General features: G+C 38.8%; 1 protein-coding gene across 1 annotated transcript in view; it reads right to left on the reverse strand.

Moving 5' to 3' along the window:
- The window catches only part of TMEM132B (transmembrane protein 132B), a 640,218-nt gene that overhangs the window by 238,082 nt on the left and 375,444 nt on the right, over positions 1–26,692 (reverse strand). The window lies entirely within an intron of this gene.

The following is a 26,692-nucleotide window of genomic DNA, read 5'->3' on the forward strand; positions in this document are numbered from 1 at the left end:
GGTATAGAAGTGAAAAGGAACTTGGTAACTCTCAAATTTTATTGTTAAGAAACAAAGGCCTAAGGCTGATTGTGCAAGGTTACACATAAATAGTAAGTTGTTCAGTCAGAATCTGAATCTGGATCACAGATCACAGATCTGGAGCTAGAGCAAACCTCAGAGGCCACCTAGTTTAACATTCTTATTCTGTAAGGAGAGAAACAGCCAACCACCCAAGTGACTTATTTTCCCTGGTCTTCCCTTCTGCCTCCTCATCTCAGTCTCCTAGCTCCCGTGATGTCCTTCAAATCACAGCTAATATCCCACATTCTGCAAGAAGCCTTTCCCAGTCCTCATTACTCTTAGTGTCTTCCCTCTTCCCTCAGAGATTCTTCCCAATCTATCTTGTAATTATCTCGTCTATACAAAGTGGTTTGCATGTTGTCTCTCCTACTAAATTGCAGCCTTTCTTTGACTCTCTAGCACTTAGTATAATGTCTGACATGGGGTAGGCTTAATAAATGATTGTTGAGTTGTTGACTTGAATTGTCCCAACTCATCTAGAGAGTAAAAGACATAGGTGAGATTTGAACCTGGGTCCTCTGACTCCCAGAGTCAATGCTTTTTCTCCTGTATCTTCATTATCAGCTGGAGCAACAGAAAGATAAAGGCAGGAAGCCATGGGTGGTGTTCATAGATCGGTAAAAAAAGGCAGTTTTTCCTAATTGAAGGAAAGTTCAACTTATAGGTACAGGGATTTGGTAGACAAAAATGGAAACTTAGAAGAACCCAACAGGTACATTAAAGATCCTCTAGTCAGATTATCCTCATTTTGCAGACAGGGAAACTAAGGCCCAGAAAAATGAAGGCCACTTTTCCCAGGTCCCAACAAAGCCAACACCAGAATCCAAAGATCTTTACAAGCCTCCAAGAAGAAATGTTTTAGCTCTGGCTTCCTGCAATGCAAGAAATATGTGGATATTCCTTGAACTTCAGTGACCCAAATGGCTTTGATGAGATGGGAAGCACATGATGAGAGAATGAAGCATCCACTTGGCCAAAAAGCTTTTGTTTCCACAAGGAATGACATAACATATGCTTGGACTCATTAGCTAGGGTCTCCCAGCATCTATATAAAAGGGGAATTAGCTCCTCCAGGCAGTCTGGAATTAATTAGGTCAGAGTCAGTGGTAGGGCCCTCCCCACAACGTGCTAATTAATTTGCTATCTCTTGTGTCTCTCCCCCATGACCTTACTGGTTGCATATCATGGAAAACAAAGGAAATTGGAATGGTTGAGATCAGTACAAACACATCCTTGGACTGGATGAAGAACAGAAAGTATCAGTTTGCTCATCCATAAAATGGGAATGATTACATTAATGCCAACTACCTTATAAAGTTGTTGTAAGGAGAAGTTTTTTTACAAACTAGAGCCCAATATCATAGAAAATTTTCATTATTCTCTTTATATATAAGGATAGCATTGGAGATCCCCAAGTGGAAAGTTGTGTCTAACTCATCTCTCCAGCACGAAGACACATACTCACAATGAGCCCAATCAAGGCAATGTTGTCCAGCCTATACCTAAAAGAGGAGCCCACTGGCACAGTGTCTTCAATCCAGGATTTTATCTCTGATTAAGATGGCAAGGCTTCACACTTATGTGTAGCACACTAGATCATAGGAATCTGAGATGTTGTGGTACAAGGCTCTTGTAATCCAAAGATATAAAGCCATTTGTCCAAAACTATAAAAGGAGGAAATGTAAGAGAGAGATGATATAGATAGGAGGAGAAGGGAGGGAGAGACAAAGAGAGAGGGGTGGAAAGAGACAGGGGGAGGGAGTGATACAAAGACCTGATACAAGCCTAGTGTTCCATTCACTGTATCATATAACTACATAGATAGATAGATTGAAAAATCATTAGATAGATAGGTAGATAGACAGATAGATGGATGGATGGATAGATAGATAGATAGATAAATGGATGGATGGATAGAAAGAAAGATAAGTTATTCAGTCATTTTGGTTGTGAGCCCATTTGGATTGGTTTTTGTTTTTGGCAAAATGTTGGAGTAGTTTGCTATTTCCTTCCTTCTGCTTTACAGAAGAGAACCAAAGACAGAGAGATACAGAGAAAGACAGAGAAACAGACAGACAGAAAGACAGATAGAAGAATAAGACAGGCAGACAGAGTATTTATTAAGAACTTGCTATGTGCCAAGCACTGTGCCCAGCACTAAGCATGGTGGCTATAAATATAAGCAAACAGGATAGTCATTCATCTCAAGGAGTTTCCATGCCAATGGGAGGAAATTACACAGATGAGGAACTAGAAAAAGGGAAAGAAGGCAAAAGGACAAGGAGAAAAAGAAAACTATGGAAAGTGAGTCTAGGACTGATTAAGGTGAAACATGGTGGAGGTTCTTCTTAAAATGGTGGTCCCAGGGAAAAAGTCACTAATCAGGAAAAGAGGCTTCAGGGCCGAGATTCTTCCAATAGCAAAGGAAAAAGAAGAGAAAGAAAAGGCAGATTTAAATTCAAGTCTACTGACTCCAAATCCTTCTTTCTACTACTACTCTATGTTGCTTCAAGTATTATTAGAGGAAGAGTATTACAAAGGAGGAGACTGAGGCTCATTAAAATTAAGTAAATTGTTCATGATCATAAAACCAATGAATGTTGGAGCTGAGATTTAAAATCAGATCTCCTGATGTCAAATTAAGCTCTCTTTTCAGCAAACCAATCTCACCAGATTTGACATCAAAAGACCTGAGTTTTAGTCCTAGTTTTGCACCTGTATGACTTTGGTCACGGTACCTCACGTATCTGAGTGTCAATTTCAGCATTTGTGCCAGAACTGAACAAAACTCTGGATTCAAAGTCAGAAGCCCTTTGCTGAAACACTAATTCTGGTATGTACTGGTAGAATACATGCTTAATAAAATTTTAGGAAGAAAAAAAGGGAGCAAAAGGGAAGGAGAAAGAAGATATAAAGGGAGAGGGAGAGAGGGCTTTGTTCCATACCATTGAAGTCACAGAGTATTGAGATTGATGGGATCCCAGAATCCATTGAAGTTTTAAAGAAACAGCTGGCACTTCATCTCACCCAATCACCCCCACATTCCCATCGTAAACCAAGCAGCCTACAGCTTGCAAAACCTTGCAAATCCCAGCAGATCCATAATCTTGTAAGACTACTCTGACTTAAAAAAAAAAGCAACTCTGTCTTATTTATCCAAGTGAAAGTGGTCCAGAGCTAGCTAGCCAACCAATTCCTTCTGAGAACATGACCAGCTAATGATGGCACCCTGAATTCCCTCAGATTCTGACCTAGGATTTCAGAATACTCCCTTCCACCAGAATCTCTCCAGTACTTCTCAGGTAGGCAAAAAGACATTAGTGGTAACATGGATATCCTTGGAGTCACAAAAAATGTGTAAATATATCCAAACAAGGCACAAGATTTCCTTCAGGAGGCATAAATTTCCTCTTCTCCAACTAATTAAGGAACAGAACTTTTGGTGTCATCTCCTCCTTGGCAGAGTGCATTAATGAGAGCAGCCTAAGAACCTTTCATGGAGACCAATTACTCTACTGTAATTAAATCTTAAGTTAACTAGAGTTTTTGGTGAATTATCCTGTGTGCAGTGAAACTGCCCTATTTTCCTCTTTACTTATTATATTTATCAAAGGACAGTCAGGTCTGAAATCAAAGTAAAGGACTGAGCTCAAATCTGACCTCAGATAGCTGAATAAGTCACTTGAGCTCTTTTTTTGCCTCAATTTCTTCATCTGTAAAATGAGAATAATATCACAACCCAAGACTATTATGAGGATAAAATGAGAAAACATTAATAAAGCATTCTACAAACTTTAAAATACTATATAAATGCTATTATTGTTATTAAAGTACCAGGAAACCTTATGTGTGGGATTGTTTGAGAATCTGCTATATTAATCTAGATAAGCAAGTGGAGCCGATGACTCAGGAAACAAAAATGGAAGCATAGTGCCATCATTCACTATTCCACCAAGGGGGAAAAATGGTAGGAAAAGACACAGAGAGGAAGAAATGGAAGAGAGAGAAGAGAGAAAAGGAAGGAGAGAGAGAAATGAAGAAAGAAAGGTAAGAGTAAGAGGACAGAGAAGGGGAATGAAAAGAGAGGGAAAGAGAATGGATAGATAAAAAGGACATTAAGGGTATCATTTTATGAATGAGAAAACTGAGACCTTACTAGAGGTAAATGGTCTAAATTAAATTCAACAAGAATTTAATGAGTACCTACTATATTCATAACACAGTTTGAATCCACTAAGAACACAAAACCAAAGATGAAATAGTCTCTACTTTCAAGGAATTTACATTCTACTGTGGTGAAACAACAGAAACTCAGATAAATGAACAAAAAATACCTACAAAATCATTTCAAGGAGACAACATTAACAACTAATAGATCAGATGACAAAAGGCCTTTTGTAGAATGGTAGATCTCATTTGTATTTTGAAAAGAACTCAGGAGTCTAAAAAATCAAGGGGAAGAGGCAGATTCTAGACATGGGACAAGCCAGTGGTAAGACAATTAGCCAGGAATGATAATATCATGTAAAGATAAAATAAGTTAGACCGTTTGGCTAAAAGTCTGAAGAAATTGACTGGAGCCATACCATGAAGGACTTTGGCTTAAAGTCTTAGAGAGAGTAAGTAACAGGGTCAGGATTTGAAACCAGGTCCCTCTGATTCCAAATTCCAAATTGAGACTTCATTTCCCTACAATAGCATACTTAATCCATTAAAAAAAAAAAAAAAAAGACAACAGGAAGTATTTGGATTGAATTGGAAAGTGACCAGTCTTGATTCTGAACTCTACTTTGGCATTGGAGAGCTGATGACAGGCGGTTGGCTTTTAGCTCAAATATAAAGCAAAATTAATTTCCATAATTAATTCACAAGTGCTCTTTAGGTAACTGTGAAGCTAAACACTGTCCTCTGGCAGCAAGTAGGTCTTGTTGACCATTCTGCCTGACTGTTCAAAAATTCCATGCAGAGTATAAGACCTGTGATGGTAGCAGACAGAACTGGCCAGAAAAGATGGGCAATAAAGAAGGGGGAAAATCCTCATCCAAAACTTTCTACAAGAGCAGACTGAGAAGGGTAGAATGGGTTGTTAGAGGTATCAGTGGAAGAATTATCCACACTGAAGGTATTTACCATTTCAGGGATTGGTATGTGTGTATATTGCTGTGTGACCTTAAAATCCCTTCCAGAGGCCAGATCAGCCTGAAAACTTGATCCAAGGACATAAAGATTCTGGACTCCTATAATGTGCCAGGCACTGTCCTAGGTAAATGATGGAGATACAAGAAAATTTTAAAAAATCCCTGAACACTAAGATTGTAACATTCCACCTGGAAAAAATGACATGCATATATAGATTAACAAAGAATAAATACAGGGTAAGCAACATAATTTAGTAAAAATAGAGAGCATCCTTGCTTTATAGAGGTTGTTGTTGTTATTCAGTTATTTTTCAGTCATGTCGGGCTCTCCATGACCCCATTTGGGGGTTTCCTGGCAAATACATTGGAGTGGTTTGCCATTTCCTTCTTCAGCTCATTTGACAGATGAGAAAACTGAGACAAACAGGGTGAAGAGACTTGCCCATGGTCACCCACCTAGTAAGTATATGAAGCCAGACTTTAACTCAGGAAGATATATATTCCTAATTTTGAGCCTGGGACTTTATCAATTGTGCTATGTAGCTGCCATAGAGTCAGAGGATAAGAGTTCAGATCCCACATCTGCCATTATGTGATCTTGAATGAGTCAGTTACCGTCTGGAACTCAATTTTCACTCTTTGGAAAATGAAGGGATTATACTACGTAGCCACTGAAGTTCTCATCCAGTTCAAAATCTATGATCTAATAGAAATAGCTACATGATAGAGTGAATAGAGCACCATCCCTGGAGTCAAGAAGACCTGAATTCAAATCCAGCCTCAGATTTATGTTTAGTAGTTGTATGATGCTAGGCAAGTCACTTAGTCCAATTGCCTTACTCATGCCCCCCCCAAAAAAATCTATGATCTAAGACTTTTGGGGGGAGCAAGGGGTGATGAGTGGGTCAGGAAAAGCTTCACATAGAAAGGTAAGTTTCAGCTGAGTCTTTAAGAAATCCAGGGATTCTAAGAGATCAAGGTGAAGAAGGAAAGTCATGTTTAATTATTAGAGGGATTGACTCTGTCCAATTCTAGTCCCCATCCCTAAACCCTCATTTCATTTTCAGGCATTGGGCCAAGGGAGAAAAATCAAGACCCAAAAGAGCTAAGTCTAATGGACACTTACTGCCTGCCATAACACGCTTACCTTTGCTCATGCAGAATTCATGATGGCTAAGTGCTCGCCAGTGAGCAAATCTCTCACTGGCCCTTAACCAAGAACACGAAGAGAGATTTGGAAGACAAAAGAAGAGTTTGGGGATGCAACAACTATTCCTTTTTTCAAAACTTTTGATAAGAAGCAGGTAGTTATAGGATCACAAATCCAGAAGGAACCTCCACGACCACCAATCAGGCAATCAGCCAATCAAGCATTTGTTAAATATGACCAACAATCTATCAATAAGCACTTATCAAGTGCCTCTCATGTGCTGGGGAGCTCTACTGAACCCTGAGAATATAAAAACAAAATTGAAAGAGTCCCTACCCTCAAGAAGCTGACATATAAATGGTGTAGAAAATAGGTATAGGTATTAGGATATACAGAATGGATAAAAATGGATTTAAGACCATTTGGGGAGGGAGGGAAGCTTACTGCCTCTTCCTCTTACTCCCTGTGTGATTTTTCATAAGTCAATGAGCCTTTTTGGACTTCTGAAAAATGAGGGATGCTTACTAAACATCCAACCTAAGTCAAGGATTGTAAGATCTTTTTCAGGGGCTACTGAGTAGCTCAAGAAAGGCTTTATTAAAAAACTGAGGTGATTGAGCTGCACCTTGAGGGAAAGGAGAAATTCCATAAGACAGGGTTATGGAGGGAATTCATTCCAGGCAGAAGGAAAACTAGTTCAGTCTCATCCTTTAAGAAATTTGAAAGGGTGGCTGACTGGAGCATAGATTGGAGTGGAAAGAGGTTTTGAGTCAGGGAAGCTAGTTAGGAAGTTGCTGTATCGATCCAGGTGAGACCTCCTAGACTGGTAAGATGACTGAAAAAGATATTGATGAATGTTGGAGGGAGTGTAGGAAAACTGGGACACTAATACATTATTGGTGGAATTGTGAAGGGATCCAGTCATTCTGAGGAAGAATTTGGAACTATTCTCAAAGAGCTATCAAACTGTTCATACCCTTTGATCCAGCAGTGTCTCTACTGGGCCTGTATCCCAAAAAGATCATAAAAAAGGGAAAAGGACCTATATGTACAAAACTGTTTGAAGCAGCTCTTTTGTAGAAACTGGAAACTAAGTGGCTGAACAAGTTATGGTATGTGAATATTATAGAATATTATTGTTCTATAAGAAATGATCAGCAGGGGGCAGCTAGGTAGCTCAGTGAATAGAGCACCAGCCCTGAAGTCAGGATGAACTGAGTTCAAATCTGGTATCAGACACTTAACATTTCCTAACTGTATGACCGTGGGCAAGTCACCTCACCCCAATTGCTCAGCAAAAAAGAAAAAAGAAAAAAAAAGGAAAAGAAAGGAAGAAATGATCATCAGGATGATTTGAGAGAGACCTGGAGAGATTTAAATGAACTGATGCTAAATGAAATGAGCAGAACCAGGAGAACTGTACATGGTAACAGCAAAATTATGCAATGATCAATTCTGATGGAAGTGGCTGTTTTCAATAGCAAAGTGATTCAGGCCAGTTCCAATGATCTTATGATGGAGAGAGCCAACTACACTCAGAGAGAGGACTATGGGAACTGAGTGTGCATCACAACATAGTATTTTCACTTTTTGTTCTTTGCTTGTATTTTGTTTTTTTTCTAATTTTTTTCCCTTTTTGATCTGATTTTCTTGTGCAGAACAATAATTGTGGGAATATATAGAGAAAAATTGCACATGTTTAACAAATATTGGGTTACTTGCCATGGGTAGGAGGAAGGGAGGGGAAAACATTTGGAACACAAAAGTTTGCAAGGGTAAATGTTGAAAATCATCTGTGTGTATGTTTTACACAGAAAAGACTTTAATAAAAAAAATTAAACTATTCAGCTGAGAAGCATTAAGGCACTGAACTAAAGTGGAGGCTGTGTGCATGAGAAAAAAGGAGAGGGACTCTTCTTGTTCAGTTATTTTTCAGTTGCGTCTGACTCTTTGTGACCCCATTTGGGATTTTTCTTAACAGAAATACTGAAGTAGTTTGTCATTTCCTTCTCCAGTTCATTTTACAGATGAGAAAATTGAGGCAAACAGGATTAAGTGACTAGCCCAGGGTCACACACAGCTAGTAAGCATCTGAGGTTGGATTTGAATTCAGGAGGATGAGTTTTCCTGACTTCAGGTCCAGCACTCTATCCACTCTGGCACCACCTAGCTGCCAGGGAGAAACATTGCTGAGGAAGAAATGAAAATATTTGCAAACTGCTTGAATCTATAAGCAAAATAAAAGTAGAGAGCAGAAGATGAAACCATAATTGCATATGTAGGTGAAAGATAATGATGCACTGAACAGCAATAGGAAAATTGAGAAAAGGAGTTGGTTTGAAAGAAGCGGATAATGAGTTCTGTTTGGATATGTTGGGTATGAAATGCTTAAAAGATACTCAGTTCAAGTTTCCAATAAATAAATGGGTACCAGAAGATGAGAGACCAGGAGAAAAACTAGGACTGTATGTATAGCTCTAAGAATCTTTTTCTCTTCATAGAGATAATTATCACCTAGGCGATCCAGGGGTCCTCAAACTACAGCCCACAGGCCAGATGTGGCAGCTGAGGACAGTTATTCCCCTCACCCAGGGCTATGAAGTTTCTTTATTTAAAGGCCCACAAAACAAAGTTTTTATTTTTACTATAGTCCGGCCCTCCAACAGTCTGAGGGACAGTGAACTGGCCCCCTATTTAAAAAGTTTGAGGACCCCTGCAACAGTTTTTCTTCTACAACAATCCTAACAAGTTGTCATACAACCTTTGCTTAAAGGTCCCTTCCCCTGCCAAGAATAGGGAACCCAGAGCCTCCAAAGAGAGTCAAGTTCTAATTTAGTTGGAATTTTCTGCTTACATTCAACTGATATCTGTCCCTTTTCAAATTGAATCAAACAAATGATGTACTTTTATTAAGTCCCTTACTGAGCATAGTGCTAGATGCTGAGGATATAAAACTAGAAATTCTAGTCCTAGTTCTGACCTTTGGGTTTAAGTTCAATATTGTTTCTAAGGCTGATTCAATCACTCAAGATGGGTTCCCATTCCTTGGAGGTCTTCAAACAGAGGCTGGATGACCATTTAAGGAAATGAACTGGAAGGCTGCTTTAAATCCTTATACTTCAATTCTGTGACTCTATGATTCATTTATTAAATGGCTACTATGGGCAAAGTGCTAATAGTTAACTCCCAGCGAAGCAGAGGTGGGGAGATGGAGAGGCAGTATACTTTAGTGAATCCATGGTAGACCTTGGAATTAGGAAGACTTGAGTTCAAATTCTGCCTCTTTTAAATATAAGCCATGTGACCTTGGACAATCTTTGAGTGTCTCATACAACTTTCTAAGACTTTGTGTTAACAGATGAGCTACTAAACTGCATTGGAAGAGAGTTTCATGGTGTGAGTCTCTATACCAAAAAAAAAAAAAATCATAGAACCAGACTAAAAATGAATTATATTAAGGTACAAATGAAGAAAAGAACATTTATCAAGTATCTACTATGTTCTAGGCATTGTATTAAATAGAGGAAAATGAAAAGGAAGAGGAGGAGGAGGAGGAGGAAGAGAAGAACAAGAACAAGATTATGAACTCCATTTTGTAGTTGAGGAAACTAAGGAAGACAAAAATTAAGTGACTTGCCAAACTAGTAAAGTTCTAAGGGTAGATTTGAATTCAGGTCTTCCTCACTTGAGGCTCAGTGCTCTGCTCTATTGTGTCATTCAGATAATGAGCAAGTGCTGACATTTAAATAAGCCAGTTTAAGATTTATTCATTTTACCCTCAAAACAACTCCATTACAAACCATCCCCATTCTACAGATGAAGAAACTAGAGTCTGGAGAAGATAACGGCTCCAACAAAGGCACTCTGCCCAGGCAGATTTCTTTTTTCTTGTGGCCAGTGAATCTTACATATTAGTCACTAAACGGGAGCTGCCATATCTTGGGAGATCCAGCAGGACACCCTGTGGCCAGTGTTCTCTCTTCTTTATCAGAGCTTCCAAGCGTGCCCTTCTGTATTTACTAAGGACAAAAACCACAATATCAGCTCGAATGGGTTTTAAAAATACAGCTCGACAAAGCACAGCATACTGATTGCAATAATTGCAGCCATCCCTCTGCTGGAAAGCCATGGATTGTGTTTCTAATGCATGCTGATAAGCTGAGGCACAACATGACTGACGGCAGCCAGACAGGAGGAGCTATTATGCTTAACAGACTGATTAGCAAGTGGTAGAGTCTCAAACTGTACTCCCAGGAAATTGGTGGCTTTTAAATGATGCTGGCTGTTTTATGGGCCCACTTTTTTTTTTAATGCAATGGTTTGTTATACTTACTTAGGCTATGCAATTCCTAACTGGGAATGGCTAATGGAGAGATAGAGCCTTCAACTCTTAATATTCTCATCTAAATTAAGCCTCGTTTATTGGCTTTCTAATTACTCCTCCAGCCATCTGACCACCACGCTCCCTCGGCACCACTGGAGAACCGCTATTTCCACAATACATTTTGAGTTGTAAATGCCTAGGATCTGTGAGAATAATAATAGCAATATTTACAAGGAGCTTTAAGGTTTCTGAAACTGTTTACCCATATAATCTGTGATCTAGAGGTTTGAGCTGAAAGAACCTGGGATCAAACCTAAGGGATTGTTGCAGGAGCCATTAAATTAGGATTGCTGCAAATCATTTCAGAGTGTCCAATTGGTGATTTCCATGACCCTTATTATTATATTTTAAAGGTTATGCTTTGTTTCTTAGAATTTTCTCTCTGTAAGTGCTATCTTTCCTCTGGAGAATGCAAATGAATTGATATGTTTGCTAGGGAATAGATATATGCATACACACATTATATATTGCTATATTAATAATTAAAACTTTTTCCCTTGTGTGGATCTTTGTGTATTAGAAGTTCATTCCTCTCACTCACGTAAAATTCGAGTTAGCATTCATAATTAGAATCCCAAAGCAAAAAGTTATAAGCATTTCCATCAGAGGGCCTTTGATCTTCTTTGAAGAAGACAATGAACATCTATTTCAGTGACATGGGCTAGGTAATTTAAAATTGGCTACTATCCATTTACCTTTACAGTTTTAATTGCTTGGTGCTTTTTCTCGCTTTTACCCGTGAAGCCAGCTGAGAAAATTTCTCTTCATTTCTCCAATTATGATTTTGAAAGTAAGGATCCATCTGGGCACAACAGCCTTTAGTGCCCACAATCATAAATAAGACCCTTGGTATCCCCCTTCCTTGGTGGATCTCAAGTAAATGAGAAAATATTCCAACTCATATTTTATCAAGCAATTACTATGCTCAGAGGGCTCAAAACATAGATCTGCAAAAGTAATCATAGATCATCTTGGAGCCTCATTAGAGACATAACCCCTCCCCTTTTTCCCATCTAGTTATGAAAAATATCCTGTAATAAATCTACTCCAGTAATGTGTGGGGCTTTCTTTTTCTTACCAAACTGGTATAGACAGAAAGTTACCGTATACTCATTCATTAGATGAGATATTTTATGCTAAATGTAGGAATCGAAATGGGAAGGAGAAAACAATCAAATTTCCTTCTCATTTTAATACTATTCAAACTCCTACAGAGAGTCCTTATTCCAAGCTGCTGTCATTAACCTTAATTTAGGGCTGACCCAAAAAGATCGGACCTTTTTGTGTCTCTTTAGCTCATTATGTACCCATTCAGACTTTACTCTTGGAAATTGACAAATTTGTATGTGTCTAGGTTTCCAGAAACGTGGGTAACAGTGTTCTTGGCTCCCATTCAAGCACTCAGGGAAACAAATACATAACAACCAGAGGACAGTCTCTCTTTTGGGCTCACAGAAAATACAGATGACACAGAACATTCAAAGGAATCCTGAAGCAGAAACAGAAAACACAAAAATTCAATTAGTATCTCAGAGAACTGAACTTGGGGTTATCAGGAAACATCCAGAATTCAATCCAGTGGGTCTTATGCAGTCTTTTCAATGCCATTTTATGGCTTAGACTAACTCTCTCCAGAAGGAAAACATTTAAGGACTGCTGGATAGACAATCTATATCCCAACAATTCTTTATTATTGAATAATTCACAGTAATATCAAGGAAAGGCAAACTGATTCCTCTCTCCAGTCTTTATGTTGCTTTTCATCCATAAGATCAAATGGAATATCTCCTTCATTCTTCAAGAGGCACACTACCCATGAACTTCCCTTATTTCTCTAACTAGCTAAGTTACCTAACTCTTAAAGTGGTTCTTACTAATTGAGTAAAGCCCAAGAAATTTCCGCTAGAAGACTAAAGTCTAAGATGGCCTAAAAAAATATAAGGTCCCTCTCTCCTCTACACAAGAAAGCCCACTCAAAATACAAAAAACTAAGGTCCAGGAACATTGTCCACTACAAACTCCTGAGCCAGAACATGTCTTCCATTGCCATGTATCACTTTTGAATTTGCCATCATCGCCAAGATTGCTCATTCTGGGAAACTGCACTAACAGGAACTCTCCTCTTGTAAGAAGAATGCAAGAAAGGAGTGGGTGAGCACATGAATCTCCCATATCTATTGCAAGGAAATCTTTAACAATTCTAGGTCTGGAGGGTAGTAAAGAATATAAGCACGTATGGTCTCCTGCTAAAACTTAGATCTGTTCTACCATGCTCTTCTCTGCCCTATAAAGAGGAAAAAGAAGAAGAAGAAGAAGAAGAAGAAGAAGAAGAAGAAGAAGAAGGAAGAAGAAGAAGAAGAAGAAGAAGGAAGGAAGAAGAAGAAGAAGGAAGAAGAAGAAGGAAGAAGAAGGAAGAAGAAGAAGAAGGAAGAAGAAGAAGGAAGAAGAAGAAGGAAGAAGAAGAAGGAAGAAGAAGAAGGAAGAAGAAGAAGAAGAAGAAAGACTGTTTTGTAGGTTCCTTTTTGTAAGCTAGTCCAGAGATTTGGCTCCTCCAACCAGAATATGTCTTTTCAAAGAGAATTACAGATTTTGAGAGTTAAAGAGAATCTCAGTTGTTATCTGCTCCAACCTGATTCACAAAGTGGTCGTTCAACCTTTGCTTGAAGAGGCACTCTTCCAGAGACAACCCATTCCAACTCTTCTAATGGTCACTAAATGGAGCCTAAACTAGCCTCTTCAACTCATCTGATTCTGCCCCCTCATGCCAAATGGAATAAGTCTAGTCTCTTTATGGCAGGGTTGCTAGGTGGCACCATATGCCTATAGTAACCAGCCTGGAGTCAGAAAGACTTGAGTTCAACTCTAACCTCAGAAATTTACTAGTCTATATGACTTTGAACAAGTCATTGAACTTTGCTGGAAAAGGAACGGAAAAGGCAAACTATTCCAGTATTTTTGCCAAGAAAATTCCCAAGTAGACTCTTGAAGAGTCAGAGATGACTGAAAAATGAGAGAGCAACAACTATTACTATTAGTATGTGCCAGGAACTGTATCACGTACTGGGAATTTATATAAGGGAGGGGAAGACAGTCCCTGATCTCAAGGAGGTTACAATCTAATAGGGGTAGACAAATGACAAAAGAAAGATGGAAGGAGGGAGGACAAACCTGGAGTAACAGGCAACCTGCTCACATTCTCATCAAAGAAGACAATGAAGAAAACTGATCTGAAAAGCAGTGAGAGAGAGGGGCAAGGTACTCATGTGGAGACATAATGTCAAAGTCTGGAAATTCAGAAACACAGACAGGAAAGAACTGAAGGTTGTCCAGCCCAGGACACTCCCCAAAATGGAGGTTCCAGGAACAACTCACTGATGAGAGAAGAGGGCTGACTGGCCAGAAGGATATTTCAAACTGAGATTGCCATAGTTGCTGGCTTGGGTTCTTGGTCCTTGGGTGAGACAGCAGCTAAGACACATAGTAAGGCCTTAATAAACACTTGCTGGCAGACCGAGTGACAAGCGAGGGACCTAGACTAGCTGTCCTCTTCCAGTTTTTAATTCTACATCCTGTCATCCAAGGCTCAGACCCCAAGCGCTTGGTTCCAGAATGGCCTTCCTGCAAAGAAAAATAAGATGTGGGGATTCTTATTATAATGACGCCAACATAATTCTCTCTTTTGGGGGGTAGGTTCTCATTGAGAGAAGGCTTCTCATTAAAGACAATTAAAGCTATACTTGTTTCCCATCTAGCAAGAAAATGTTTGGGGACAGTTGTTTCATCTTAACTAAACCCAATGGCCCAATTCTCATTGCCAGCCTAGAACTCATACTGATTATGTTGTCTTAATTTAAGACAACAGTGCAATTTGCACTTTATATAAAATGTGCCCAGGAAATCTACAAATTTTAAAAGATAACAAGAACAATTATTATTTGTTTTCACTCTATTCTAAACTCCATTTGTGCTCAAATAACTGAATAAGGTTTCCAAAGCAGCCCTGCCCAGTGCCCTTCCACAGCTGTGGTGGGGGAGGATACACATGGAAGCCTCCACTGAGTTCTACACTCACAAGCCAGGGAATATCAGAGGCTTGATACTCCCACGATCAAGGTTGGATTCTCTTTTTTTTTTTTTTTTTTTTTTTTATTTAATAGCCTTTAATTTACATGATATATACATGGGTAACTTTACAGCATTAACAATTGCCAAACCTCTTGTTCCAATTTTTCACCTCTTACCCCACCCCTCCCTAAATGGCAGGATGACCAGTAGATGTTAAATATATTAAAATATAACTTAGATACACAATAAGTATACATGACCACAACATTATTTTGCTGTACAAAAAGAATCAGACTCTGAATTATTGTACAATTAGCTTGTGAAGGAACTCAAAAATGCAGGTGCATAAATATAGGGATTGGGAATTCAATGTAATGGTTTTTAGTCATCTCCCAGAGTTCTTTTTCTGGGCATAGCTAGTTCAGTTCATTACTGCTCCATTAGAAATGATTTGATTGATCTCGTTGCTGAGGATGGCCTGATCTATCAGGACTGGTCATCATCTAGTATTGTTGTTGAAGTATATAATGATCTCCTGGTCCTGCTCATTTCACTTAGCATCAGTTCGTGTAAGTCTTTCCAGGCCTTTCTGAAATCATCCTGTTGGTCATTTCTTACAGAACAGTAATATTCCATAATTTTCATATACCACAATTTATTCAGCCATTCTCCAACTGATGGACATCCATTCAGTTTCCAGTTTCTAGCCACTACAAAAGGGCTGCCACAAACATTCGTGCACATACAGGTCCCTTTCCTTCTTTATAATCTCTTTGGGATATAATCCCAGTAGTAACACTGCTGGATCAAAGGGTATGCACAGTTTGATAACTTTTTGAGCATAGTTCCAAACTACTCTCCAAAATGGTTGGATTCGTTCACAACTCCACCAACAATGAATCAATGTCCCAGTTTTCCACATCCCTCCAACAATCATCATTATTTTTCCTGTCATCTTAGCCAATCTGACAGGTGTGTAGTGGTATCTTAGAGTTGTCTTAATTTACATTTCTCTGATTAATAATGACTTGGAGCATCTTTTCATATGACTAGAAATAGTTTCAATTTCTTCATCTGAGAATTGTCTGTTCATATCCTTTGACCATTTTTCAATTGGAGAATGGCTTGATTTTTTATAAATTAGAGTTAATTCTCTATATATTTTGGAAATGAGGCCTTTATCAGAACCTTTGACTGTAAAAATATTTTCCCAGTTTATTGCTTCCCTTCTAATCTTGTCTGCATTAGTTTTGTTTGTACAAAAACTTTTCAGTTTGGTATAATCGAAATTTTCTATTTTGTGATCAGTAATGATCTCTAGTCAAGGTTGGATTCTCAATAAGTCGAATGGCTGACTGCCCCATCCAGCTATCCTAGGGGCTCAGCCCAAAAGCCAAAAGGAATAGAAACAAGAAAATGCAAACCCGATAGGTCCAAACAATCAGCACAATAAAATGTCTGAACAGGAAGGGAATTATTAAGAATATTAGAGATGAGAGGGCCCAAAGAACAAGGAATATAAAATCAGGAGGGAGATTAGAACAGAGGATGTCAGGACGAGGAGGGATCTTAGAACAGGAAATGTCAGAGCCTGGAGAACCTTGGAACACAAAATGTCAGAGTTGGGTGGGCCCTGAGACGAGGGAATGTCAGAGCTGGGAGGATCCTTAGAACAGGGACTGTCAGAGCTAGGAGGGACCCTAAAACAGGAAATGTCAGAAATGGAAGAGAGCCTTAGAATAGTGAATGACAGAATGGGAAGAGACCTTGGAGATTTAGTCCTAAACTTAAATTGTGAGTTTATTAAATTTGTAAGTTAAATTATAAGATGAGAAAATGGTCTCGGAAAAATTATGTAATTTGCCCAGAGGTACCCAGCAGTAAGCAGTTGAGAAAGGAATCAAAGCAGATTCTCCGACTCCAAATGCAGTACTCTTTATACAACAATCACATTAACTTGAGAAGGAAGAATAGACTCCTGATGATTTTATCTCATTTCCATATGTGTGAATCTTTTGCCTTCAGCTAGACCGTGACCTTTCTGAGGGCCGAGGCCTAGTCTGCGCCTCCTCCTTCCCTGCCTGGTGGTATAGTTGGACACAGGGTCAGGCCCAGATTCGATGTCCTGTACATGTTTAAGGGTAGACTGCTTAAAGTATAAGAAAAATGGTTTGGACATGTGAGCCCATGCTAGGCTGGCCCCAGCTTGAACCTGGTCTAGGCTTCCTAGAGGGCCAACAGAGACAGGTCACCCACTAAGCTGCCCACTCAGCTCAGTTGGCAGCTGGCTGTCCTCGCTGTGACTGGCTCAAAAGCTTCACGTTGCCATGGAGACAAGCATCCTGAGACTAAAGGTTCAGACTTATTTTAAAAGCAAAAGAGAGAAGGGAAAAACACAAGATTCAGCCTGTTCTTTCCTTACCTCTGGCTTAACTACCAAGAAAATATTGGGCTGTCTTGCCCTCCAGCCAGAGAAGCAGGCTGGGGGCCTCTTCTAGCTCAGATAGGAAATGTCTTCTCCCTCTCACCAACAAATCCAAGATACAGATACAATTTTCCCTTCGGTTTTGTTCAACTTGATTTGGCAAATATTTATTAAGGTCAATGCACGTTGACAACTGTGTGTGGTGTCAAGAAGTCCTTGTCCTCAAGGGGCTTATGATCCAAGGGTTGAGGTGGAGGTGGGAGAGCAGGAATAAGTCATAGATACTAATTTTTAGAAAAAAATTTGAAATGGGCAGCCAGGTGGTGCCATAGTGGATAGAGCACTGCATCTGGAATGAGGAAAACTCATCTTCAGAGTTCAAATGTGACCTCAGACACTACTAGCTGTGTGATCCTGAGTAGATCACTTCACCCTGGTTGCCTCAATTTCCTCATCTGTAAAAGGAGTTAGAGAATAAAATGACAAACCACTCCCATACCTCTGCCAAGAAAGCCCCAAATAAGTTCAAGAAGAGTCAGACACAACTGGAATAACTAAAAAAAAATTGTTATCAAACAATAATATATTATCAAATGATGGGAACTGCTAATAAGTAAATTCTTCGTCCCAATGCAGATATATGCTACAATTGTACAACAAGGAAACTAAAAGGTTAAATGACTTGCCAAAGTGTAAAGTCCCTCTCGGCTCTGACATCCCCTGGTCTAAGGCATCTCCCAGCTCTGATTTTCCCAGTTCTAAGGCTCCTCCCAACTCTGACATTCTCTGTTCTAAAGCCATTCCCAGCTCTGATATTCCCCCTTCCAAGACTCCTCTTAGCGATGACATTCCCTGTTCTAAAGTTCCTCCTAACTCTGACAATCTTTGCTCTAAGGTCCCTCCAGACTCTGGTGTTCTATGCTTTCTACCCCACTGAGTTCCATCATCCCTTCCCTCTCAGTCTAGCTCTTCAGGAGGAAGGAGTTTACACAGCTTTGGAGCTCTTGAGCAGAAATAATCCAGGGAGACTGAGGAGTTGGATCCTGATTTGGTGCAGATCAAAATAAGCAGTAAGGAGAGGAGGGAGTCAGTTTCCAGGGCTGCCCAAAGTGCTCCTGTGAAAGCTTCCATTTCCCTGGCACTTTGTAAGGCAAAAATCTTCCGCTGTGATATTGCAAGTCCAGCTGAATGTTCCAAAGAACTGTTTGTCCATATGAAAGAGAATGGAAAACAATACTAATTGCCAAGCGCAATAATCACTTTATGGAAAATATATTTATAACCCTATTAATGGAACATTTTCATGAACATATTATCACTCTCTGGAATTAAATATTTTGGAAAAGCTGAAGCCTACCGTCATTTGCACTTGCTGCCAAACAGATTTTGCTACTTATAGAGTATCTTGAAATGGCTCTGACTCATGTACAACACCCCAAAATGTACAGCCGCCTACCAAGAAAACTTGGGAGATTATTTATGGACGTGCAAAAATGGCTACTTTCTGGTTTTATTGACTTCCCCAGCCTCTAGAAGCTGTCAAGGTTGGGGAAAAAGAAATGTGGCAAATTTAGGGACCCCCATGCCCTGCTTCACAGGCTGCGGATTTGCTGGGATGTAGATTTGACTGGATGTTTCCTGAAGGCCTTTCCAGTTCTAAAATCCTGCATTTCTGGAAAGTAACTGGGAAGTAACTTTACAATTGCTATTGTTATTGTTCATTTGTAAGTGTTTCCAACTCTCCATGACCCCACTTGGGATTTTTTTTGGCAAAGATACTGAACTAGTTTTGCCATTTTCTTCTGAGACAAATGGAGTTAAGTGACTTATCTAAGGTTACAAAGCTAGTAAGTGTCTGAGGCTGGATTTTTTGTTTAATTCAAGTCTTCCTGACTCCAGGCCAAGCATTGCATTCATTGAACCACCTAAGAGTAAGTGTCAGAACTTGAAACCCTATCTTCTTTCTCCATTAAAGAGAGGTAGCATCACATATATTGTATCTAGGATATACTGTGCCATATTTAACATGTATAGGACTGCTTGCCATTTGGGGGAGGGAGTGGAGGTAAGGAGGGGAAAAGTCAGAACAGAAGTGAGTACAAGGGATAATGTTGTAAAAAATTACCCAGGCATGAGTTCTGTCAATAAAAAGTTATAATTATGAAAAAAATAAAATAAAATAAAATGTAAAAAAAAAAGAGATAGCATGCACATGTTTCATAAAATACCCTCAAACATGTATCAGGGGTTCTTGACCTTTTTTGTGCCCCAGTCCTCCGTGGTAGATGGAGGAACCCCACAAACTCCTTTTGCAGAGTCATTTTTTTAAATGCACACAATAGAATAAGAAGGTTTACAAAGGAAATTAAACTGGAATACATTTACTAATTTAGAAGAGAGATCTAAAACTGAAAAGTACCTTGGAGACAGGCCATCAAATTCAAATGCCTCATTTTACAGATGAGAAAAATAGAGACTTGGGAATTAGGGGGCTGTTCAAGGTTAGCATCAGAGGTGGCCCTTGAATTCATGCTTTTAGGTTCCAGAGTCCTTATTCCTTCCCTGCCTCCCTTTATATAATTTTCATTTACTTATCTCTAGAAACATTATATCATCCTTCCCTTTTCAATTTCCCAGTAGCAGGAAAGTCTCTTTGGGGAGGGTGGCAGCTAGATGGCACAGTAGATAGAGCACTGGCTCTGGAGTCAGGGAGACTTGGATTCAAATCCAGCCTCAGACACTTAATGCTTACTAGCTGTGTGACCCTGGACAAGTCACTTAACCCCAATTGTCTCACCCCTCCCCAGAAAAGAGCTTCTTGTGGGCAAGAATGGATTTATTTGTCTTCATGCCCCCACAATAACTGACATAAGGGAGGCTTCCAATTAGTTTGCTAAATTGAATTGAAGTGATTCCAAGGGAGAAGACTACAAGCATCCCAAGAACACCAAGATCTAGTTCTGGTGCTCCTATTTATCTTTCTCCCAATATAATTTAACTGGGGGCACTTTGGAAAACTATACTTCAGGGCCTTTTCCAAGTCAGACTTTCTTCTCGTTTTTTTTTCCCTTTCTAAGCCCTTTTCCTCAGAAGAGTCCCAGGACCCATAACAAACAAGCAATTTTTTTAAAAATCATCTTTCTTCAGGTAGTCAAGTTTCAAAGATGTCTATTCCCTTTCTAGGAGACATTATGGCACAGTGGGGAAAAATGCTACCTATTGAGTCAAAGGTCAGGCCATCTTTTTTTTCAGTCATGTCCAACTCTTTTTGAGTCTCTTTGGAGGTCTTGAGAAAGATACTGGAATGATTTGTCATTTTCTTTGGCTCATTTTACAGATGAGGAAACTGAAGCAAACACAGTGAAGTGACTTATCCAGAGTCATACAGCCTAATAGTAGTCTAAGGCCATATTTGAACTCAGGAAAAATAAGTCTTCCCAACTCTGGGGCTGGCGTTCTGTTCAATATGCCACTCAGTTCCCTTATAGCTAGAGGACATGGATTCAAATTCAGTCCCTGCCAGTTACTAACTGTGTGATTTTAGGCAAGTCATTTAATTTTCTCCTCCTCTTAAAATAAGGGGATTGGACTGAGTGATCGATAAGGAGACATTATCTCTTCCCATTGCAAAACTATAATCTTGGGCACTTGGGAGTCGATTGATCTCTCTGGATCTCAGTTTTCTTTAAAGTGAAATAAAATGGGTGGAGAGGAAAGACTAGATTAAACATTCTTCACCTTGCTTGTGTTCTGAACCTATTAGGCAGCATGTGATGAAGCCTTTGGATCTTTTTCAAAATCATGTTTCTAAAATGTATTAAATAATATATATAATATATATGATTGCAAAGGAAATCAATTATGTTGAAATGTAACTATGAAAGTTTTAAAAGAAAATTCATAAGCACCAGCCCCAAAGTCAGAAGGACCTAAGTTCAAATCTGGCCTCAGACATTTAATACTTCCTAGCTGTGTGATCCTGGGCAAGTCACTTAATCCCAATTGCTTCAGGAAAGAAGAAGAAAAAGAAGAACAAGAACAAGAACAAACAAGAACAAGAACAAACAAGAACAAGAACAAGAACAAGAAGAACAAGAACAAGAACAAAAAGAAGAAATAGAAAAATTATTCAATACCTCTCCTGAAAAAAATATCTAGTCTAGTCTAGTCCAGAGGCAGTCTTAGTTCCCTTTTCTGTAAAATGAGAGGGATTAAATGATGTCCAATAAACAATATGGTAGACTGGGAAAGGCCCTGGATCTAGATGTTCTCAGGCTTCCATTTATGCACATCAACCTTCATTGCCATGTTACTGATGTAATAAACCCTTTGATTCCACTTGATGAGATGTGGTCCCCAAACTGAGTAGCATCTCTACTGCCAGACTTACAGGCCAGTATGACAAGTCACTTTGGAAAATCACAAGGTTGGGTATGTCTACTTTATTTATGGACACATTCACCCAAGATAGCAAAGGGCTCCCAGCTCTTTGAAAGAGAGATTTACAGTAGTTCAGGATTCTCTCATGTTTATTTATTTTCTCATTAGAGGGCTCTATGACCGAGTCCTCTGCCCTCAGGTCCCACGGTACAAAACTGTAATTTTAAAGAAAACAAAACATAAAGACATTACCGAATCACGGCAGCAGGACAAAAACACGAGGGCAGACAGTATAGCAAAGCATATGGCAGCCGTAAAACATAACCCTCCGTGTGATTTACAACCCCCTTGGGTCACTTGGAAGGAAGAAGGGTTTCTGCTGCCTCGGCACAAACTGAGGGTATGGATTATCAATAACTGAGCACATCTACCAAATCTCCTCTAAATAACAAGACTAGCAGTTTCCAAGGGAGATGGTAGTGTTTGATTGTGAAAACCACAAGGTTTACAAGAAAGTTGCATAGCTCCCACAATTAGCATGGTTTTAAGGCCATGTTATATGATAAACGAAATGGGAGAGAGGCTGATGTGGTGTTTGTCTGCATAGTCTTGATCTTGCTATCAGGGTGACCCTCGGTTCTCAAAGATTATTATTCTCCCAAACTGGAAAGGTATTAAATTCAAATTAGAAGACAGATTACCCATCAGTCACTGCAAAAACCATCAAAGGAAGAAGGCTATACAGCATGGTAAAAAGAAAAAAGAAGATGAATCCAAAGATATGATTCAAATCATATTCTACTGCTTGGTACCCATGTGATCTTGGACAAGTGATTTCCTCTGTCTGAGACTCAGTTTCCTTAGCTACCAAATGGGAAGATTTGGCTACATGGTTTCTAAAGTTCTTTGAGCTCTCCAACAGTCAATTGTTATATTTAAACCAATGAATCTTATGTGTATACTGTATATGCTTAAACATATTGTATCCCAGATAGAATGTAAACTATTTGAAAATAGGACAAATGTAGACACATAGGACCAGTTATGAAATATCAATGAGATAAATACCCTTAAATATAGGAGATGCTACTAAGTGAGGCTGTGATTCATAACTACAGGAGATTGAAGGACAGTATGGGATAGTGGAGAGAGAATCCAAGAAAGACAAATTCAATTGAATGAATTCAGTAAGTGCCAGGAAGAAAAGAAACAAGCATTTATCAAGTACCTGCTAATTACTACACACTATGAGAGGGAGAAGGTAATGAGAATTTATATAGCAACTACTATGTGCTTAAGTGCTTAACAAATATTCTTTCATTTGATCCTCACAGCAACCCTGGGAGATAAATAATTAGCATTCCCATTTTACAGTTGAGGAAACTGAGTTAGAGACATTTGCCCAAGATCACACGGCTTCTAAGTATCTGAAATGGGATTTTCATGACTCCAGATTCAGTGCTCTATCAACTGAGCTGCTAATTACCTCAGGAAAAAAGGCTAAGTGACATAGCAAATAGAAAATAAGCCTCAGAATCAGCAAAATTCAGGCTCAAGACCAGATTGTGAATTCCTTTCCAATTCTTTATTTATGGCTCTGGAAATTATGATCCCAAATCATTTAAGTGTTTGGGCTCTCTTAACAAAGGAGTCTGTGAACTACTTAAACCAGGCTAGTGCACTTAGCATCTGATGGTTACAAGAATAAACACCTAGCTAACATAGTAGATAGAAAGCTGGTTCTGAGGGCAAGAAAACTTGAGTTTAATTACTACCTTAGGTATTTACTAGCTCTATAAGCATTGGGAAAATCACTTATTAACTTCTCTCAGTCTCTATTCCTCTGTAAAATCAGGGATTTGGACTAAATGGTTTTTAAGGTCAATTCTACCTCTAAAGTTTTGGCTCCAGGTGCTTGCTATATCAGACCAGTATTCTTAAAAACATGGGTCATTCCAGCAGGAGGATTTCAGAAAGGCCTGGAGAGACTTATATGAACTGATGCTGAGTGAAATGAGCAGGACTAGGAAATCATTATATACTTCAACAACAACATACTATATGATGATCAATTCTGATGGATGAGCTCTCTTCAACAATGAGATGAACCAAATCAGTTCCAATGGAGCAGTAATGAACTGAACCAGCTACACTCAGTGAAAGATCTCTGGGAGATGACTATGAACCACTACATAGAATTCCCGATCCCACTATTTTTGTCCGCCTGCATTTTTGATTTCCTTCACAGGCTAATTGTACACTATTTCAAAGTCCAATTCTTTTTGTACAGCAAAATAACTGTTTGGACATGTATACATATATTGTATTTAACTTATACTTGAACATATTTAACATGTATTGGTCTACCTGCCATCTGGGGGAAGGGGTGGGGAGAAGGAGGGGAAAAGTTGGAACAAAAAGTTTGGCAATTTTCAATGCTGTAAAATTATCCATTCATATATCTTGTAAATAAAAAGCTATAATTTTAAAAAAGAGAGAAAAAAAACATGGGTCATTAATCATCTTAGTCAAAACAGTGTTCTTAAAGGCAACAGGCTAAAGTATTGCAAAGCTAGGCCTTTATTATTATTATTATTATTATTATTATTATCCACATTTATATAGCACTTTTAGGTCTGCAAAAGGTTTGACATACACTATCTCATTTGATCCTTACAACAATATTGGGAAGCAGGTACTATTGTTATGCTCATCTTATAGATAAGAAAATTGAGGCTGACATTATTAAAAAGGCTGGCACTTTTTGTGATTAATAATAATAATAATAATAACATTTAAAGTTTGCAATGAACTTTTCATATATAAGCTAATTGGATCTCAAAAATAATCTCATAAGATGTTATTAGTGCCTGGCACATAACAGGCACTAAATACATGTTGATTTATTGATTGATTATTATCATCTTATAGATGAGGAAACTGAGACAAAGATTGTAATAAAAACTAGCACCATTTATTATTATTAATAATATCATTTATGTACTACTTTGAAAAGAACTCGATCTATGTCATCTCATTTGATTCTCCAACAACCCTGGGAAGTAGGTGTTAATAACAACTAGTATTTCTATAGAATCTTGAAGCTTGCAAAGCTTTTATTGTTTTCAGATTTGTCCAATTCTTTTGGAACCCATTTGGGGTTTTCTTGGCATAGAAGGAACTATTTACCATTTCCTTCTCTAGTCCCTTTTATAAATGAGGAAACTGAGGAAAACAGAATTAAATGACTTGCTCAAGGTTAAATAGTTAGTCATCTGAAGCCAGATTTGAACTCAAGAAGAGTAGTCCTCTTGACTCCAGGCTCAAGTACTCTGTACACTCTATCACCTAGCTGAGAGTATATTGGTCAAACCAGGATTCTTGAATCCAATGGGATCCTGAATGTGCTGTACTGCATAAGGCCACACCCCATAAAAACTAGAGGTTCTGAAGAGTGCTGTCAAGTCAAGACTCTTAAATACAAAAGGCTCTAGGACTGCTATCAGATACAGAAAGGTTATTTTTCCATCCTCCACAAATTCAAAAAACTAGAGGTAAACAACAAGCATTTCACTCCTTCTAATGAAAGTCCAAAATTATCAGCGTGAATGGTAACCAGATTTTAGGCAGGCAGGCAAAGATGTTTGAATGTGTTACAACTTAAATGAATCGAAATGAATTAGGCCCCTTAAACAGCTTCTCAACAATATTGCACATTAAATGTTCATAGAAATTCCTTGAAGCAACCACAGGAACATATTAAATGTAAAAGCCTTTATATTAAAAGACCAAGACACATTCACGAGCTTCCATGGACGGGTGTTTGATAGTCTTTTAAATCCAACATCATTCAAAATGGATTAACAGCAGCGTGCACATCATATTTCTCAGAGCCAGTGTCGCCATTGTATGAGGTGGGTTTAACGAGTCATTTTCTGTCCCGTCCTCTGCATCTGGTATAGCAGAAGCTAATTTTGGAAGAGACTTTTCCTGAGCAACTCTTCCCGATACTGTTCCTTCCAACATAGTTCATGGGACAAGGAGCTTAAAAGAGTCTAATTATAGCATTGGCCATTTAAAACCAGAAGGGACTTCACAACCCCTAAACCCATTTTACAGACAAATAAACCATTACCCAGAAAGGAAAAAATAAAACTCAAGGTCTCACAAAGAATCAGCATTGCCAGGATTTGAACCAAGATTCAAATATAATCCCAGATCCAAGGCCTTTTCCACTATACCATATTGCTTATTGGACATCATTGGACATTGCTTATTGGCTCATTTTATAGAAAAGGAACCAAGAGATATACCCAGAACCAAAAACAGTTGAAAGCTGATGACCTCACTGGATTTATGTCCCAACTAAAATCCCACCTTCTACAAGAAACCTGTCCCAACCCCTTCCAGTTCTTCCGATGTCTTCCCTCTTTTTTATTTCCTGCTTGTCCTGCATAATCTCCATTAGAGTCAGCTCTTTGAAGGCAGGCACTCTGTATTTTGCCTCTTTTTGAATCCCTAGCACACACCATAGTGTTTGGCACATAGTAGGTGCTTAATAAATGTTGATTGATTATAAAAATCAAAATTCAAATCCAGGACTCCGACTACAAAGCAAGTGCTCTTTTTATTATATAAAGCCTTCCTCCAACTCTTTTGGGCCTAGTCTACATGCAGTTGATGTTATTTTCCCAAATAAAACTTCGACTAGCTCTTCCCAAGGCCTGATAGAAAGGCTTTTCCTATAGAGAGACTATACAGAAAGAGCAAGTACCTTAAGAGACCTGGTTCAAGACCTAGCTGTGTCACTAACTAGCCATGAGGTTTTAGCATTTAAATTCTCAAAGCCCATTTGTTCATTTGAAAATGGAGACAATAAGGCTTCCCACAGAGGAATTGTAAAGAAAGTGCTTTTGGAAACCTAGTAATGGTCACGTTCAATGATTAAAAAAAATAAAGGTCCAAATGGAAGAGGGCTGAGGGTAGGTTGCAAAATGGGCATGATAGAATAAACAAAAGATGGGATAAGCATTTATTAAGTGTTTACTGTATAACAGGCACTTTCAAATATCATCTCATTTTATCT

This window comes from Sarcophilus harrisii, chromosome 1 (assembly GCF_902635505.1).
Source record: "Sarcophilus harrisii chromosome 1, mSarHar1.11, whole genome shotgun sequence".
NCBI lineage: Eukaryota > Metazoa > Chordata > Mammalia > Dasyuromorphia > Dasyuridae > Sarcophilus > Sarcophilus harrisii.